Source organism: Bos indicus x Bos taurus, chromosome 4 (genome assembly GCF_003369695.1).
Source record: "Bos indicus x Bos taurus breed Angus x Brahman F1 hybrid chromosome 4, Bos_hybrid_MaternalHap_v2.0, whole genome shotgun sequence".
Classification (NCBI taxonomy): domain Eukaryota; kingdom Metazoa; phylum Chordata; class Mammalia; order Artiodactyla; family Bovidae; genus Bos; species Bos indicus x Bos taurus.
The window spans coordinates 49,910,304-49,929,887 of NC_040079.1; positions in this window are offsets into that span (position 1 = coordinate 49,910,304).

Here is a 19,584-nt window from a genome sequence, read left to right on the forward strand (position 1 = left end):
TGTTATGTACATTTTACCACGATAATAAAAAAGAATGTACAATGTATCTACTCATCCAACCGGCAGTGGACATTTGACCTATTTCCAGTTTTGTTTGTTCATTTGTTTGTTTTTGTTGCTTTTGTAGACAGTGTTACTATGTACATTCTTTTACATGTGTATTTGCAAGAGATTCTATAGAGAATATACCTGAAAATGGAATTGCTGGGTCAGCTTTACTATGCCAAATTGTTTTCCAAAGTGTAGTATTTTACATAATGTACATCATGAAAATAATGATTTTCAAAAGATGTTCAGGAAATGTTAAAGTATAGTTAGGAGATAGGTGAGTGTCTCAACATCCAGCCATCCAGAAGTACACTGCCCAGAAAGGGGCACCCTACCAGACCATACCTCCCATGTTCCTTTCTTTGCTAGGCGTCCCTTTTAAGACCATTGGCTAATGCTGGACCTCAGGATGGTAAAACATCTGGAAACTCTGAGAGGGAGGAAAGGCTGAATGAGATGGGATGCTGGTCTAGAAAATGTTCATGGGCTCTTTGGAGAGTCTAGTTTAGAAGCACAGCTACTGTTCTTTGCTTGGCTGCAGCACTGTTCTCTTGTCTCTGGCAAGTTCATTCTCTTTGATTAACGAAGCCACCTCAGAAGGATCTGGATCTACAGAATGATCCTGAAAAAGGAAAAGGCAAGTTAGAAGACACACGCGACCTAACTTCAGATGTTAGAAAACCTGTCTTATAGAAGTGCATTCATTCTGGGACATTCAGAGAGCAGGCTGGGTGGTTAAAGGCCACAGGGAAACTGTATAAGCTTAGATCTGGGCAGGCACCCATGAAGTAGGCTGCCTGTGAAGTCCTGAGCAAGGTCAACCATCTAGCTTGTCACAGATTCCAGGACTGGAGGCTGGGGAAGCTAGAGACAGTAATGCTAGAGACAAGGTCCTCTCCCAATCTGTGACGATAGTTCAAATCCACCAAATGGTTGACACCCCACCTGCCAGTAACAATGCTCTAGTCCTAGAACCGCTGCGTTGACATTTGAGTTGGGTTTTCTCTCATAACCCATTCTGATCTTACCACGAACCACATAAGCCCTTTGAACATAATCTGTGCTCCCCAGAGAGTTAAAACTGCTGCCAGGTCTTAGGTTTTACTATCTATTAAGCAGGCCATGCACTCCACTAAGAAAAAGCCACTTAAAGCAGATGCATACACTTTTTTATATGTTTCAGAAAAGTCATAATTTGCTAGCTCTTCTATAAACGAGTCTACCATCTTTTCAAGATTTTTCTCCCACTTGCATTTTAAAACACTTCCATATTCTGCCAACAAAGGTTCTGGAAGCTCACAAGATACTGAACTTAAAGATTTAGTAAATGGCCCCAGACAGGTCTCTTTTGATACTGTCCAAGGCACAGCCATGAAGAAGGGGCCACAAATAAGCCAACTAATTACATGTCACTTTAAAACCACTGGGTGGAAACTACAGGCCACTGAAAGGTTTTGATCAATACTGACTCTGACTCGAACACCAGGAAGAATGTGAGGCATGATGCTGATGTCTTTTCCATCTGGCAATTTCTTTTCTAAGCAGTAATTAAATCAGTGAAAACTGAATATAGTCATGCGAGTTGCTCACATTTATTTTAGCAGCAACCATGAAACCCAAACCCCATTGACACTCTAAAAATCTACAACTGATAAAATTTTAAATGTCAGGTCCTGCTAATTTATTTTGTAAGCTACTCCAGGGAAGCCAAGCAGCAGCCCAAGTCCTCCCTGTGGGCGGGAGGAAGGCTTCTCCACACAGCTGAAGGCAGACTCCATGGGCTCTGTGTCCCTTCCCTGGCACCGGGTGGGTGGTATCACTGTGAAATGTTCCGCATCCACTGCCAGCCCTGGCAACCTGTCAAAATCCTAGTTCAGCACTTCCACTTGGTGCTAAGTCAGAACAGGTGTAGGAATTAAGCAACTACCTGTGCCTTCATTTGCATATTGCAGCTCGAGAGCAAGCTGGCTCAGGTGTGCTTCCTTCTTTCTTTGGTCATTGGTTTCCACAGCCCTCGACAGGTTGGCTGCTGGCATGACCTGGAGGGTTGCTTCATGGCTGACATTTGATGCGTTTCTGCCAGCATGTTTGAAGTTGTCCTTTCATTCTTGTGAGGCAACTTCTTTCTGTTGTGGAATCAGTTCTCCCCTCAGAACACACCAGCAGTTTGGGGCACTGCCTAGACATGCCCGGAGCCCAGGGCTGGAGACCCTCAGGAAAGGGGAGCAGTCATGACTTTCGTCTTAGGAGCATCTCACTACCTTTCTCCTCACCCCAGAGTGTGAATCTGGGAAAAGAACCACAGGCCACCTTTAGAGACAGGGTAGGGACGGCTTCCCTGGTGTCTCAGCTGGTAAAGAATCCACCTGCAGTGCGGGAGACCTGGGTTTGATCCCTGGGGTGGGAAGATCCTCTAGAGAAGGGAACAGCTACCCACTCCAGTATTCTGGCCTGGAGAATCCCTTGGACTGTATAGTCCATGCGGTCGCAAAGAGTCAGACATGACTGAGCAACTTTCTCAGGGACAGTGAAAAGACCCTGATGCTGGGAAAGACTGAAGGCAAAAGGAGGAGAGGGTGGCAGAGGATGAGATGTTTGGATAGCATCACTGACTCAATGGACGTGAACCTGAGCAAACTCAGAGATAGTGAAGGACAGGGAGGTCTGGCGTGCTGCAGTCTACGGGGTTGCAAAGAGTCAGATACAACAGGTGAAGGAAAGTTACATGGCTCAAAATAGCCTGGAGTTAAAACTACCCTCCGGGTCCTCCCCACCATTCTATGCAAAACAAAGAACTCTCTCACCCAAAGAAAAAAAAGTGGACATTAAGGTTGATTACGCCCAGCTCCCAGCTGGTCCAGCTTCTCCAGAATTCCTTGCCCCAGCCATTTAAGAGATGACAACTCCAAACAATCTTGGAGAAGAACAGGCCTCCTTAAGACAGTAGATTTCCACATATATGCCTATATATACTTACTCTTTTCTTGGGTTAGTGCAGCAGCTCACTAATCTGACTGCTGCCCCTTCTCTACTCATTAAAGGTGTTACAGATGTTCCTGTAAAGTGCCAGTCCTGTTCTTTTTCCGAACCTCGCCTTCTCTGACTCCCTTACCCTACAACAGGGACAATAAGGAGCTGACTCAGATTCACAAAGAGCTTAGCCTTGAATAGTTTAGACTTAGCATCTCCTGCTTTCTGAATGAGCAATGTCAATTACGGACCTAACATTTTTGGGGTTTTTTTAACATTTATTTGGCTGCTCTGGGTCATGGTTGTGGAGTGCAGGATCTTTAGTTGCAGCATGTGGGATCTAGTTCCCTGAACTAGGGATCCAACCCAGGCCCCCTGCATTGACAGCAGCGGGTCTCAATCACTGGGCCACCAGGAAAGTCCCTCGACTTACTTTTTAAGGTTAATGGTGATTATGAATTGGGGGTTGGCTCTCAGTCTGACCCAGGGACTGAGGCTGCTGCTGGTGTGGGAACAGGAAAGTAGTGGATGGGAAACCATCAAAGCTTCCTATATGCCAGTGAAGTTTGTCCTAAATATACCAAGCTGCTGTATGATCCCACAACAGAAAAGTATGAACCCAGGGCTGGGATCCACCAAATTGGTCCAGAGGTGGTGCTGATAGAGGGCAGAGGGACACAGAACAGGCAAGAGGCGGGAAGACATAGATGCCCAATATCCAGGATGCTTTCCTACCCAAGCACAGGGCTGAGGACACAGCCTAGAGAGGACATGGCAAATATGAGAAAAAGAGGCAGGAAGGTGCCGGCAGAGTGGAGAGGAAGGCAGTTAGTTGCATTGACATCCTTAAACAATTTTTAAACATAAACCAAATATATATTTTTTCCAGCCCAAAGTGGAAAGGACTAGATTTTTCCAAAATAAAATGGGAGTAGGTAGGCTTAGGACACAAAAGGCCTGGTAAAAGCAGTGACTTGGTCTAGTTTTAGCTAATTATGTAATGAGATGAAACAGGTCCCATGTCACCACGGAGGGATGGAGCTGGAGTACCCCGCCAGGCTGGCTGGTGAGAGGCTGGTTGTGAAAACTGGGCCACTGAGCACGTGGAGCCCCCAAGCCGACAGGCCAGGCAGCAGGGGTAAGGGGACACAAAAGCCTCTGGACACTGTGATGGGCGGACACTGGATTCTACTCACCTGGCAGTTTCCAGGCAGTTCCCCCACCCCACCTTCACCACCAAGAGAAAGGAAAGCTGTGGTTAATGATCCCAGGGAAGGTTTTCTCTCTTCTCGTGTGTGCTTAGTCACTCAGTCATGTCCAACTCTTTGCGACCCCATGAGCTGTAGCCCACCAGACTCCTCTGTCCATGGGTTTTTCTAGGCAAAAATACTGAAGTGGGTTGCCATTTCCTTCTCCATTTCTCATGTAGAAAATAAAGAGGAAAACAAGCTGAGTCATCATGAAAAAATTGTAACCTGATACTAGAGAGAAGAGACGAGAGATATATGGGAACCACTGGAGAGAAGGCCAGGAGGACAGCCCCAGGCAACCTAGGGACATGGATGTGAGTGTGGCCATGACCCCCCTTTTTCAGGAAAAAGGAGCGAACTGTGGTCTGGGCCCACTGGAGTGGAGAGGGCACTGAAGCCTTCCCTGTTCCAACACCAGGGAAGTCTGCTGAGTCCAGGATCCAGCTCTCCCTTCACCAACTTGCCCATGTGCAGAGTCTCTTCCGTCCCTCCTTTGCTCACCTGCCCTGGAGCGACCCTGCCCTGCCTCCTTACCCAGCACCCCAGCAGCTCTCAGAGCCAGCAGCCTGAAAGCACTGATCTGTCCTCTAGGCCCACAATTTAATCATAACAGGTAACTCTCAGCACCTTCCTTTGGCCAGGCACAGTGCTTTCGCGTATCTTAACTCCTTTAATCCTTGTAAAAGACCCTATGAGATAGGTGTTGCTTTTATCCCTTCCATGGAGAGATCAAGGCACAGAGACGTGGAGCAACTTGCCCAAGGTCACACAGCTATTGAGCAGCAGAGATAGGATTTGAGCCATAGAAATCTAGCACTGACATCTGTGCTCTCAACCACTCCATTATCCTGCCTCTCAATGCCACCTGTCTGAGGATGCTTGATGCTAGGTCACGTGAGTTTTTAGGCCCTACTGGTTTAGCGAAACAGGATTTTTGACTGCATAACTTCCTGGGGGCTTTAGCACATGAGCGGACAGTGCAGTCTGCAGCAAGGGCATCTATCATATCAGCTTTTCCCACACTTTTTGGTCACCAGCCCTTTTCTCCCCCTTTTCTTCCCCTTGGAGGTATGCATGAGCTTCATTGCCCAAAACAGTGCTGCTTTAATGTTAACTGAGGCTTCCATGTAAAGTAAAGTGGTTAGGCCACCTTGACCTCTATGCCTGCTTCTATGAGAATTGTGCTGTTGGATCCCTACTGGAATAGGCAGTGGTTATCAGTGGTGGCTGAAATCAATAGATGAAAGGCCCACAGGGAACGTTATCTTATACGGATCAAGCTGAAGCCAACTGAACCCACTCATGAGTCCTAGCACCACAAAAAGAGAGGCGTTTCTAGGGACTAAAACAGGCATGCCAGCAAAACGGTACACAAATGTTCACAGCATCATTATTCACAGAAGTCAGAAGGTGGAAACAACCTAAACGTCCATTAGTAGAGAAAGGCGTAAATAAAATATCCACAATAGAGTAGTATTCAGCCATAAAAAGAATGCAGTACTGCTACATGCTATAACTTGCATGAACCTTGAAAACATTATACTAGGTGAAAGAAGCAAGTCGCAGAAGGACATGTGTCCTATGATTCCATTCATATGAAAAATCGAGAGAGACCAAACGCACATTCATGGCTGCCAGGGGCTGGCGGGTGGGAGATAGGACATGACTACTTAATGGGTACAGGATTTCTTTTTGAGGTGACCTAAGAGTTCTGAAATTAGATAGTGGTGATGGTTGTACAACATTGTGAATGTACTAAATACTACTGAGTTGTATTCTTTAATGTGGCTAAAATGCTAATTTCATATTATGTGTATTACAAATGAAAGAGAAAGAGAGGCAGGGCATATCTCCTGATGGGGTGTAACAGGAAGTTCAGAAACTTCTCACGAGGTCTAGGCCAAAAAACCCAATTTGGTTACGCCCCTAGAACTAACTACCAGTTTAAAGGAGAAACAAGGGGAAAGAGGAACATGTTCACAGCTCTATGGGGAGGTAGTCAGCAAAATCCCAAATGAGGGACATCTAAGGAACAGGAGACCAAGTTTCTTCACAAATAAATGACAAGAAAAAACAACAACAGGGGGTGAATAGTCAGATCTTAACACATTTACAAGACCTAACACCCAAATGCAAAGTGCATGTTTGGATCCCAATTTAAACAAATCAGCTGTTTTACGTTTTGTTCTATCCCATTCTATTCTATTCTAACCAGGGATGGAACCCTTGCCCCCTGCGTTGGTAGTGCTGAGTCTCAACCACTGGACCACCTGGGAGGTCCCCAAATCAACTATTTTTAAACAGCATTAAGGAGACAACCAGGAAAATTTGATGACTGACTGGATTTTTTTATGCTCTCAAGGAATTATCATTAAACTGGTAGGTGTGATAATGGTAATGTGGTAAAGCAAAAAAGAAAGATTTTATTTTCAGAGATATATACTGAGCCATTCACAGATGAAGATGTGTCTGAGATTTGTAAAGTAATTCAGTGTGAGGAGGGGAAAGAATATAGACACTAATATAGGAGAAACAAGATTAGCCATGAATTGATAATTGTTTGAAGCTGGGTGGTTCTAGCTTAATTTTAAGATTGAAAATACTCATAATAAGAAGTTTTTTAGAACATAAATCGTCAAACAGCAAAGGTAAAGAACCCAGTCTTGAATATGGGATAATTTTCTAATCACCAATCCTCTTTGTAGATGGAGGATGTTAAAATTGGACCTAAAGTTGTACAATCAGGATTTTTTCAATATTAATGAAGTTTTTTTCTTCCAGTTTTATTGAGATATAATTGACATACAGCACTTACACAGGTAAGTTTACAACACATAGCATAATGATTTGACTTACATACATCATGAAGTGATTATCACTTCATGTATTTAAGTATTTAACAAACATGCATTATCTCATATGGGTACAGAACTGAAGAAATAGAAAAAATTTTTCTTCTTGTGATTTTCTTCTTAGGATTTATTCTGTTAACAACTTTCATACATGACGAGCGTGCATACTCACTCAGTTGTGTCTGACTCTACAACCCTATGGAATGTAGCCCACCAGGTTCCTCTGTCCATGGGATTTTTCGGGCAAGAGTACTAGAGTGGGTTGCCATTTCCTCCTCTAGGAGATCTTCCTGAACCAGGGATCAAACCCATCTCTCCTGTGTCTTCTGCACCGGCAGGTGGATTCTTTACCACTGAGCCACCGGGGAAGCCCAGTGGTGTTAACTGTATTTATCATGCGGTACATTACATCCCTCGTGCTTACGTTGTCTTATAACTGGAAGTTTATGTCTTTTGAAACCCCCTGCCCTCCAAACCCCACTCCCCTCACCCCTTGCCACTGGCAACCACAAATCTCATCTCTAAGATCAGGATTTCTATCCTTTCTGCCATATTTTAGAATAAAAATGATTTCTCATAAAGCAGAATGGAGGTTACCTTTAGAGTCAAGGAAAGTAAAAATCTAGAATTTTGCATACTTACTGTGCACGGTGTTTTAAGTGTCTTGTGTGCATGCTGAGTCCCTTCAGTTGTGTCCAACTCTGCAACCCCATGGACTGTGGTCCGCCAGGCTCCTCTGTCCATGGGATTCTCCAGGCCAGAATACTGGAGTGGGTTGCCATGCCCTCCTCCAGGGGATCGTACTGACCTTGGGATTGAACCCACATCTCTAATGTCTCCTGCATTGGCAGGCAAGTTCTTTACCACTAATGCCTCCTGGCAAGCCTTAAGTGTCTTACATGTATTAATCTCTTGTTACAGTTTCTATTGGCTTTCCATCCCACTCAGAGCAAAATACAAAACCTTCACGATGGTGTGATGTCCAGCATGAGTTGGTACCTGACACTGCTCTCCCTTCATACCGCACAGCCTCCCCCTTATTCCTTGAACATAGCTGGTGCTCTCCTGCCTCAGAGCCTATGAACTTACTATTCTGCCTTCCTGAAGTTCTCCTTCCCCCAACTGAACTCCCTCACCTCCTGCAGGTCAGACTTTCCATATCTCCCTCCTTATGTAATGTTCACCTGAACACCCAATTTGCTCCCTGCAGCCTTTCCCCCCTGTTTTATTTATCTTTAGCATATATCAACCCCTGACAAACTATTTGTTTATTGTCTGTCTGCTCCCAATGGATGAAAAGTGAAAGTGCTGGTCATTCAGTTGTGTCTGACTCTGAGCTGAATGGCGTGTTTGGGGATCACGAGAATGTTGTGGACTCGGGCTCTACAGATGGTTCAAGATTCCCAAATGAATGTATTCTCTTGGGGAGAGCTGGACAACACACAGATGGATTGACATTCTGAGTGGCAAACATCCCACTGAGCACTACTCTGGAGAAGGAGGAGGACCAGGCCCTGAAAGCCATCTAATGTATTTTGAAGGATTTCACTCAGACCCAAGATGATGTCTTGAATTACTCTTCAGGTTCCGGCTCATGGGAATCTGGGTTTTCTCCAAGGGAAATCAGGTAGCCAGGTTCCCTATGGAACCTAAGTCAGGCAACCAACGGTACTTCAGAAGCAGGGCTCTGTGTCTTATGCCTCCCCTCTAAAACTGCAACAGAACTGAGCTTCCATATGTCGTAGAAGAAAGTAGGAGGCTTATTTGCTTAGGAAACAGCATGGGTGAAATAATTGGACTGTAAGAAGGAAACTGTGTCTCATCTTACCAGATGCTCGTGTCCTGAAAAACTATACAAGAAAATGACATGTTCATGATCTGAATGTTTCAATCAGCTAGGTGATCCTGCTGATTCAAAGATTCCTATGGGAAATATTTTGGTAAACAACCCTTAGTTTAGAGTTTCAAACATGAACCACATTTCTATACTTTCTGGTTTACCCATAGCAAAGCCTCTCTTTACATCAACCAGTTTCAGCTCTGAAAGCCACCTTGCGGAATTTCAGTGTCATTTATGCCAAGTAACCATCTCTTGGCTGTGAAATGGTTTTCTGGCAGGCTTTCAAAGACAAGGACAGATGGCATTCCATGGGGGTACTCCCAGCTCTTTGTTTTAGCAAATATTGACACTTTTGTAGGAAACAGATCCAGATACTGTTTCTTCCTAACTCATCTTGGCAATCCTGAAGGTTTGGAGAGATATAGGGCAGCAGAATTGGGAAAGTGCACTTGCCACTGAATTAAGAAAGACATACATCAGGGAGAGTCATGTTCACAGTTAATTGATGCTTGTAAAAGGCACCAAGTAAGCAACACACTGATCACAAAGCACTTTCAAACAGAAATAAGACAGAGAGGGAAAGAGGAGACAACTGAAGGAAAATGCTCTCCAAAAAAATTCTAATTACTGTATGAAACTTTTTTTTTTTTTTAAGATTCTTTCTAATCTAGATGTCAGTAACAGCAAGGCTATGATAGTTTTACTCAGAAAATCAGGGGATATTTGCTGTAATTCAAAATTAGGATACACTGGTAAAAAGCACTGAAAATCCATCATACACTGTCCTTCCTAGAGGGCAATTGGCATAATATGTCTAATTCCTCCAAAAGTTTATATTCTTTCACTCAAAAATTTGGGAGAATTTATGCTATGCAAATAATCTGATGCATGCCCAAAATTATATATAAAAGAAGTCTATCGTGAAGTAGTTTATAATAGAATATAACAACAACTAAGCAACCTATTTATCAGTTGAAACTATTTAAATTAAGGTACATGTGTATTCTGAGATATTTTGCACCCTGTAAAGATGACAGTATAGAACTATATTTGTTTATATGGAAGATCAATAAGTGGTGTAAGCATTATAAGTGGTTTTTATAAAGCAGTTACCAAAAAAATTGTTACCAAAACAAATTATTTTTATAAAAATTGTTATATAACTTACATATGGTAAGTTATATAAATTATAAAAATTATTTTATAAAAACAATATAAATACAGGTGTGGGTATTACATTAAAAAAGTAATTTTATCTTGGGTGGTAAAATTCTAGGTGATTTTAAGTTCCTATTACCTTTCTGTATTATCTACTGGTGTTGTTTAACAAGGAACATAGATCGCTTTTATCAGCAGGAGAAAAACTAAAAAGTATTTCAAGTTGTAGAAAGGAAGTCACTGATAAGTTTTATCCACTTCTCTTACAAAAGCCCAACACTGTTTGGCTGGGACCTCCCAGCGGGTGAGAGGTGGGGGACAGGACAAGAGTCAGTGCAGATGGAGCCTTGAAGGTAAGACATGAGGCACAGGGTTCAGGCGGCTTCCCAGACAAGCCCCCAACCTGTCTGCCCTTACCTGAGCAGGCCTCCAGAGTGCTGACATCATTGTTGTAACTCCTGTTCCACAACACTCCTTCCTTTACCTTGGCTCTGAGTTTGCCAGTAACTTGGCAGCATCCAGAGTATCGCAGTCTTTACTCAGGAAAAAATATCGTTCTTACATAATAACAAGAACAAAACAAAAACAGAAGGAAAATTGAAAAATATCTTTATTACTTTCCTAGAAATGCCCTAACAAGTTACCACACAACAACTTGGTGGCTTAAAACGACAGAAGGTGTTTCTCTCACAGTTCCAGGGACCAGAAAGTCTGACATCAAAGGGCGGGCCGGGCCGTGCTCTCTGCAGGCTCAAGGGGAGAGCCCTTCTGAGCTTCCTCCAGCTTCCAGTGGCTCGTCACTCCAACCTCTGCCTCCATATTCACGTTGCCTTCTTCTCTGTAGGGCTGTGTGTGTCCCTGTCTGTCTTGTGGATTCAGCCCCACCCTGAATCCAGTGTGCTTTACCTCAGTCCTGACCTGCAAAGACATTATTTCCAAAAAAGGTCACATTTTGAGGTCTGGTATGGTGACATCAATTAGGAGGGTCTATTGGCAACCCACTCCAGTACTCTTGCCCAGAGAATCCCATGGACAGAAGAGCCTGGCGGACTACAATCCAAAGGGTCACAAAGAGTTGGACGCAACTGAAGCGACTCAGCATGCATGCACATTCAACCCACTACAAAATCACAAACCAGATTTGGTCAGCAAGCAGAAACTATGGCTAGTATTTATCTTTTAAAAAGGTGAGTAAAGGGACTTAGCTGGTGGTCCAGTGGTTAAGAATCTGCCTTGCAAAACCAATACAATATTGTAAAGTAAAAAAAAAAAAAAATCTGCCTTGCAATGCAGAGAACTTGGGGAACTAAGATCCCACATGCCATGGAGGTACCGAGCCTGTGTGCCACAGGGAAAGATCCCAAGTGACACAGAAAAGATTCCGTATGTCCCAACTAAGACCTGATGCAGTCAAATAAATAAATATTAAAATTATTTTATTTTAAAAAAGGTAGATGAAGGCAGTCAAAGTTTGGCGGGGGCTCAGAAGCAGATCTAGATGGCCCAGGAAGGCCTGCTTTCTGTTCTTGTAGTTTGGCAATCAGAAAGCTGCTGCTGAGTTAAGATCAGATAGAGATTCCAGAATTTGGGAAGATAAAGCTACTAATTAGAAAAAACCAGCAAGGACAAAGAAACAGGCAGGACTTGGTTAATGATGTGAATTAGTAAAGAGAATAGTATAGATGCGATCAAAAATACAAATATGCTTGAGAGATGATTAAGCAAATGAGAGAATTCAGGTGCTAAACTAAACCTCTGTTAGATAATTAAAAAAACCATCAACCTTATTAAATAACGATCAGGGTTGTTGGCCTCAAAATGAGCTTCTTATTAACAAAGGAGCGGTAAATCAGTCCTCAGCAAACTGCACTTATATGAATTCTCAGTGCTGGTTGCTTGGGTTTCCTACTTTGTGGATGACCAGTGACTTTCCCTACAATCCACCTTATCTGCTGCTTCCCTCATCAAATAGTGTAAAGTTGGAGAGTGAAAACCAATGTGAGTGTTAGACTTTCAAAATGTCATCAGGCAGAGGCGTGTGCAAAAAATAAGGAGGATGCATCACAAAGATGGAAAGTTGTCAGAGAGGATGCTGTTCAGATTCTTATTCCAGTTGGAGATTATTAAGAATTATTTTCTAAAGCTGTGTGATGGTGTCATCAGACTGAAAGCCTCATAATTAAGTAAGAACATGAATTTGGTTGTAATCTGACATAACTCCTCATTGTTCACCAAGACTTTGAGACACTCAAGGTGAGAAGGGAACTTAGAAACCTGTCCAGTTCAAGTTCTGACTGCGCTGGCAAGAGGCACAGGGTCCAGAGATGTAGGTACCCTTCCCAAGATGATTTGCTTGGGGCTGCTGCTGCTAAGTCGCTTCAGTCGTGTCCAACTCTTCCTGACCCCATGGACTGCAGCCTACCAGGCTCCTCTGCCCATGGGATTTTCCAGGCAAGAGTACTGGAGTGGGTTGCCATTGCCTTCTCCTTGCTTGGGGCAAGTTAGGATTAAACTGAAAAATCCCAAGCTCTCCCCACATATGTACCATAGGCTATGATCAATCTGATCAGGCAGCTCTTTTTTTCTTATTAGTTTTATTTTATTGATGTAAAGTCAATTTACAATGTTTTGTTAATTTCTGCTATACAACAAAGTGATTCAATTATATATGTACATTCTTTTTTATATTCTTTTCCATTATGGTTTATCCCAGCATATTGAATATAGTTTCCTATGCTGCACAGTAGGATCTTGTTGTTTATCCATTCTATATATAATAGTTTGCATCTGCTAACTCCAAAGTCCCAATCCAATGTCAAGTTCCCAATAGTTTATATCTACTAATCCCAAACTTCCAATGCCAAGTTCCCCTTGGCAACTACAAGCCTGTTCTCCATGTCTGTGAGTCTGTTTCTGTTTCATAGTCTGTTTCATAGTCTACTTCTGTGTCACATTTTAGATTCCACATGTAAGTGATATCATATAATATTTGTCTTTCTCAGTCTGACTGACTTCACTCAGTATGATCATGTCTAGGTCCATCCATATTGTTTAGGCAGCATTTCCTAAATACTCAGACTGTCAGTGTGAAGTGCTGCTCTACTTTGAACAAACCATTCTGGTTTTACATTTGTATGTTAATTTACTATGAGTGGCTAAAATAATATTTTTAGTCAAAAAGAACTAGATGCCCACTAGTACTGAATAAATGGTTTCTGAATGAGTAGAATACAAAAATCAGACCAAGGGGCAGCAGCTCACCTGATGTGCCAAAGACAGATATCCACCCTCTCCACCCTGGTCTTGGGAAGACCATCAGCCCCATCTTCCAGCTTCCTTTGCACTTAGGTGAGGCCACATGGCTGAGTTCTGGACAATGACATGTGAGCAAAAGTCATGGGGGCCACTTCCAGGCTTGGCCCATAAAATCCTCCCAACCGGGCTTGATCTTCACTCTCTCCATCTGCCAGCTGAATGGAGAGAAGGCTGAGGACCTAAAGGAGGCTACCAATGAGAAGAGGGCCTGTGTCCTCAAATGACCCCAAAGAGCACAGACTTCCTCTATTGTAAACCCCTTTCTGGACTGTGAAATAAAAAAGCAAACTTTCACTGGGTTAGGTCACTGAGTCTGGGGGTTGTTTATGATAGTGGTTAGCCACCCTGACTAGGTTTGTGTGACTGGTTAGACAGAACAGGCCCACAATAGTTTAGGGATCCACCATTCATAGACAGGACCAAGGCTGGTTACAGCTGTTTCCCTTTACTCTCACGTGTCTCTATTGCAAACTGTTGTAGATTTGTCATTCGCTGCTGACTGGCTTCACTCCATTGTTTCCTGGACCTCTTTTCTTAATTCCCTTTGTGTCCCTGCAATTCCCTTACACACACACACACCCACACACACAGACACATACACCCACCCACCCACCCACCCACCCACCTACCCACCCAACTGCAAACTCTGAAACCTTAACCTGACTTTTAAGAATTCCAATTCACATACAGAGACAAGGTGTGGGGGTGGGGATGGGGGCAGCAAAGCTACTCAGCTTGTTGAGTTTCCCGGCATAAGCCTGGCCTTACACAAGCATACTTCTCACAGGAGGAGACTTAGATGCCCAGGTCAGTGGCAGCATTTTGCCCCGTTCACATCCTGTAAGCTCTTGTCCTCCCCTACTTTGTATCCCAGTGACTGTCACCAATGGGTGCCTACTGTGTTGCTGATAGTAATTGAGGCTGACATGGACGAATAGGAGTCAAAACAGTGTAGGGATCACCAAAGAGCCACACCACACAGGCTGCTGTAAAAACAGGGCTGGTTATTTTTGTGTAAGAGATCAAGAAGGACAGAGCAATGATGAACTAAGAGACAAAAACAGTACTTCATTTCCCTTTGCAGAGAAGATAAGATGTGAGCAGATATTACACCTTCAAAAGCCGTGGGAAGAACGCAGTGATTGAGAAAGGGCATCCTCTCCTGCAGGAAGAGGAGGATGAGTCAGGAGTAAACAAGGAACAGCACGGAGGCAGTGTGGACTGTGGTGGAAAGTGGAGAGATTGAATTCTGACTCTGGCATTGACCGAGGGCATGTCCATGGTCACGACCCTGAAACTCAGGTTCCTTGTCTAGACAATACAGAACGGAGGTAGTACCTACTTCATAGAGTTGCTGTGAGGAGTAAATGAGATCCTGCCTGGAAAGCTCCCAGAAGAGTGGGGTTCAGTACATTGCAGCTCTTCTAATGAAAGCCGTGTGTGACCATGGCTCACAGATGGTGATCATCACCATCCCAATGTCCAAAGCAACTTTCAGAAGATTACAGACTAACAAGAGAGCAAGAATAAAGTTCCTCTTCATGAAGTATCATTCATTCATCAAGACTGGTAGATATTAGACTACAAACCAGGTCATTCATGAACGTATTTTGCAGAAGCCTTTGGCAAAATGTCTCAACAATTGCAGATTCATTTAAATTCCTGTGACTATGCCTGTTACGAAACTAGCTATGCTTAATAGCTATCCTAATAGCTTAATAGAATAGCTATGTAATTCTTCGTAGATAATATGATTTATATCTTAATTTATATCCTAGATTTAAAATATGCTATTAATCCTGGAAATTGTTTTGCTTAACCCTGGAATTTTTACCACGAATTTATATTTCTTGTGGCTCATATTAGCAGAAATTTTCTAAAAGAAGGATACAAGGTTTTGACCAGTTCTCTTTCCTAATAATTTCAAATAGATAAATTGTCATGAGAAAAAATACTTGTGTTCACCTCACACCAGAAATGTTTCAGTGATCTCTTTCATGTCAAGTTGCAATCTTATATTTATTTATAATATATATAAATAATAAGCCAGATTATTGCATGAAGGACTCAGAATGTACTATTGTAATGTTATTAATTCAGTCATTAATTATTCATGAAATATTTCACTAACCATATTACACAGCTGCAGTTGCATTTTTAGATTTTCCTTCCACTTGTCTGATGTTCTCTTCTGACACCGATTGTGTTAGTTAATGAGACTGTGTAACAAATTACCCCACAACTTAGTGGCTTGAAACAATATTTATTATCTTAGAGTCATTTCTGAGTCAGAATCTATGTGCAGCTTACATACATCTTTAGACTTGGGGATCTTTTACAACGCTGTGATCAAGGGGTTGGCTAGGGCTATCATCATCTCAAACCTTAAGCATGGAAGGACCTGCTTTAAGCTTGTTCAAGTGGCTGTGGCAGGCCTTGGGTCCTCACTGGCTGTTGGCTGAAGATATCAGTGCCTTTCCATGTGAGCTGTTTCTTTTTTTTAAATTTCTCAATAGGAGGATAATTGTTTTACAATGTTGAGTTGGTTTCCACCTCACAATGACACAAATCAGCAATAATTATATATATAACCCCTCTGTCTTGAGCCTCCCTAACCCCTCCCATCCTACCCGTCTAGGTCATCAGAGAGCACCAGGCTGGGCTCCCCTGTGTTACATAGCAGCTTCCTACTAGCAATCAATTGTGCACAGCCACATGAGCTTCTATATAGGGCTACTCTCCAAGAGGGAGAGAGCAAGAGATGCACAGAGAAGGTAAGTGCTTTGGTCTGAAAGCTTGTGTTGCCCCCAAATCCATGTATTGACACCTAGCCCCTAAGGTGATGGTATTTGAAAGTGGGGCCTTTGAAAGGTGATTAGGTGATGAGCCCCCTTAAGAAAGCTGTTGAGGGGTTTCCTTGGTGGTTCAGTGGTAATGAGTTCTCCTGCCAATGCAGTTAGATCCCCGGTCTGGGAAAATCCCACATGCCACAGGGCAACTAAGCCCGCACACCATAACTACTGAACCTGTGCTCGAGCCCCAGGGAACCGCAACTACTAAGCCCCCAAGCCACAACTACTGAAGCCCGAGAGCACTCGGGCCCATGCTCTGCAACAAAAGAAGTCACCGCAACGAGAAACGAAAAGGAACCCCCAATCGCCACAACTAGAGAAGAGCCCACGAAGAAAGGAAGACCCAGCACAGCCAAAAATAAATTAATTAATTTTTAAAAAGCCACTGAGAAAGTTCCCTTGTCCCTTCCACTCTGTGAGGATACAAGAAGCCAGCTGTCTGCAACCCAGACGAGGCCTCTCACCAGACTAACCATGCCGGCACCTTGACCTTGTACTTTCAGCTTCCAGAACTGTAAGCAATAAACTTCTGCTGTTTATAAGTTACCCAGTTCTATAGTATTTTGTTATAGCAGCCCAAACAGACTAGGATAGTAAGCAAGATATAAGACACAGTCTTTTTATAACCCAATCTTGGAAATGACATTGCATCACTTTGGCCATACTCTATTTGTTAGAAGCGAGTAACCAGGATCAGCCCACACCCGAGGAAAGGGGAAGACAGGAAGTCATTTCAGAACATGTCTGCCTTACAAGAATGCATTTAAAGCAGTGCTTCTCAAACTAATCCTGGCGATAGATCAGCTTTCTTTCCCCTGTTATAGGTCAGTACTTTTGTACAATAAAAAAAATTCATTTTTAGAAAAATTAACTACAGTATATAAAAGCAAACCCATTGATCATGGCTTCATTGTTACAACAATGTCAAAAGACTGTAAACATTTCTAAACATTCAATTCTATTACTTACCTCATCTGGACCAGAAACAAATAGTTTATGGACTAATCTCAGTAATGGACCATCCTTTCAGTGGCTTAAGGATCTGAATAAACACAGATGGCTTTTCAAGGCTTTTACAAGTCAGCGATTCATACTTTTCACTTGGCTATTCCTGGGAAGAGGGATTCTAGAAAAAACTTTTTAAAAACCTCAAACAAACAAACAAACCCATTCCCCACTCTCTCTGACTTCCTAAAAATGGGATCTTTTGTTATGTTGAAGGTCAAAGGCATGTAGGATTGATTATGAGTCCCCTGTTTAACATTTGGCTTCAAGGTCCTTTCTGTGCCTGCATTCTCACCAGTCTGTAAGCCACAGATTTGAATTGCATGGTCTGACTCAACATTAAAAAAACTAAGATCATGGCATCTGGTCCCATCACTTTATAGCAAATACAAGGGGAAAAAGTGGAAGCAGTGACAGATTTTATTTTCTTGGGCTCAAAAATCACTGCAGTGACTGCAGCCATGAAATTAAAAAATGCTTGATCCTTGGAAGGAAAGCTATGACAAATCTAGACAGTGTATTAAAAAGTAGAGATATCACTTTGCCAACAAAGGTCCATATAGTCAAAGCTATGGTTTTTCCGATAATCATGTATGGATGTGAGAACTGGACCATAAAGAAGGATGAGTGCTGAAGAATTAATGCTTTTGAATTGTGGTGCTAGAGAAGACTCTTGAGTGTCCCTTGGACCGTGAGGAGATCAAACCTGTCAATCCTAAAGGAATTAACCCTGAATATTCATTGGAAGGACTGATGCTGAAGCTGAAACTCCAATATTTTGGCTACCTGATTCAAAGAGTCAACTCACTGGAAAAGACCCAAAGGCTGGGAAAGATGAAGGCAAAAGGAGAAGGGGCAGCAAAGGATGAGATGGTTAATAGCATCACCAACTCAATGGACACGAATCTGAGCAAACTCTGGAAGAGAGTGAAGAACAGAGGAGCCTGATGTGCTGTACTCTGTGGGGTCTCAAAGATTCAGATACAACTTAGTGACTGAACAACAAGTCTGACAGATACTATGATTATCAGCTCACATTTTAAAGGTGAGGAGTTAGCCCCTTCTCCAACTATATCAGGAAGTTTGAAAGTCCTTCCTGTTGTTCATCTATTGGGATCCTTCAAAACACATCTCAAGTGTAAAAGATTCAATTCAACTGAAAAAAAAATGTTTTGAGTACCAACTGAGTGAAAGTTTCTGGGACATACTACCTTGAAAAAGGTACCAACTCTGTTATCACCTGGTTTATGGCACTTACTTTATGGTCATTTACATCTCCAAAATATTTAGGCATTTGAGAACATTCTTTCGCTCCCCAATGAGACCATTAACTTATAGAGCAAAAGTACTTCATTTCCCATCCTTCACGCCATCAGGCAGCTCAGAAAACACTGAGCTAGATGTCTGAATTCAGCAATGTTAACCAAGCCCAGAACCTGAATCCCTGTCCAGGGACTAAGTGTCCCCAATCTCACTAATCTGGCAGAGAATCTCTCTTCCAGCCTCTTCACACCTGATAACACACTCTCCAGGGCTTAAAGTAGAAGCCGACTTTTCAGAAGTCTGCTTCTGCTCCCCTGGTTCTCATACAGCAAACTGGCATCTGGTGTGGAGTTCTCATTACATTAGCCCCAAGACAGAGGAGAAAACCAGGTAGAGGAAGGGGCCTTTAAAAACAAGTGTTGCTCAATTTCTTACACAACTGCCAACCCTCAGCTGGGTATGCCCACCCTCTCCCTCCCTGCCCCCTCCCCAGGAAGGGAGTGAGTTAGCAAAACTTACAATGGCAAGGCCCAGTGCTGAGCACAAAGGTAAGCCAAACAGGTTTTTTTTGCCCTCAAGAATGTATAATGGACAAATCAGGTCAATTTCAACTATAATGCAAAGTGAAATGTGCCAAGTGTTGCAATGTTGGCATATGGAGAAATCACTGTGGGAGAACAGATTGGGGAAGAGAATTCCAAATGGTGAAAATTCAAAGGATGTATCTTTGGGTTAAGCCTTGGAGGATGGGTAATACAAATGATGGGTAACACTCAGAGGCCACTTCCTATCTACCCAGTGCTGTGGTTGGTGGTATACACACCTCATTTAGGGGGTCACAACAGGTGTCCCGAAGGGGTGCTCTCATTAGTCCCACTTCACAGTGAGGAAACAGGTACTGAGAGTGACCGATTTGTCCAAGGTCCACGCTAGTAAGCAGTAGAGGGGGGATTTGGATGCATACAGGGTAACGATGGAGCACTAGCGCTCTTATCTCATTAAAGGAGCAAAGGAGATGGTGAGGGAAGGCC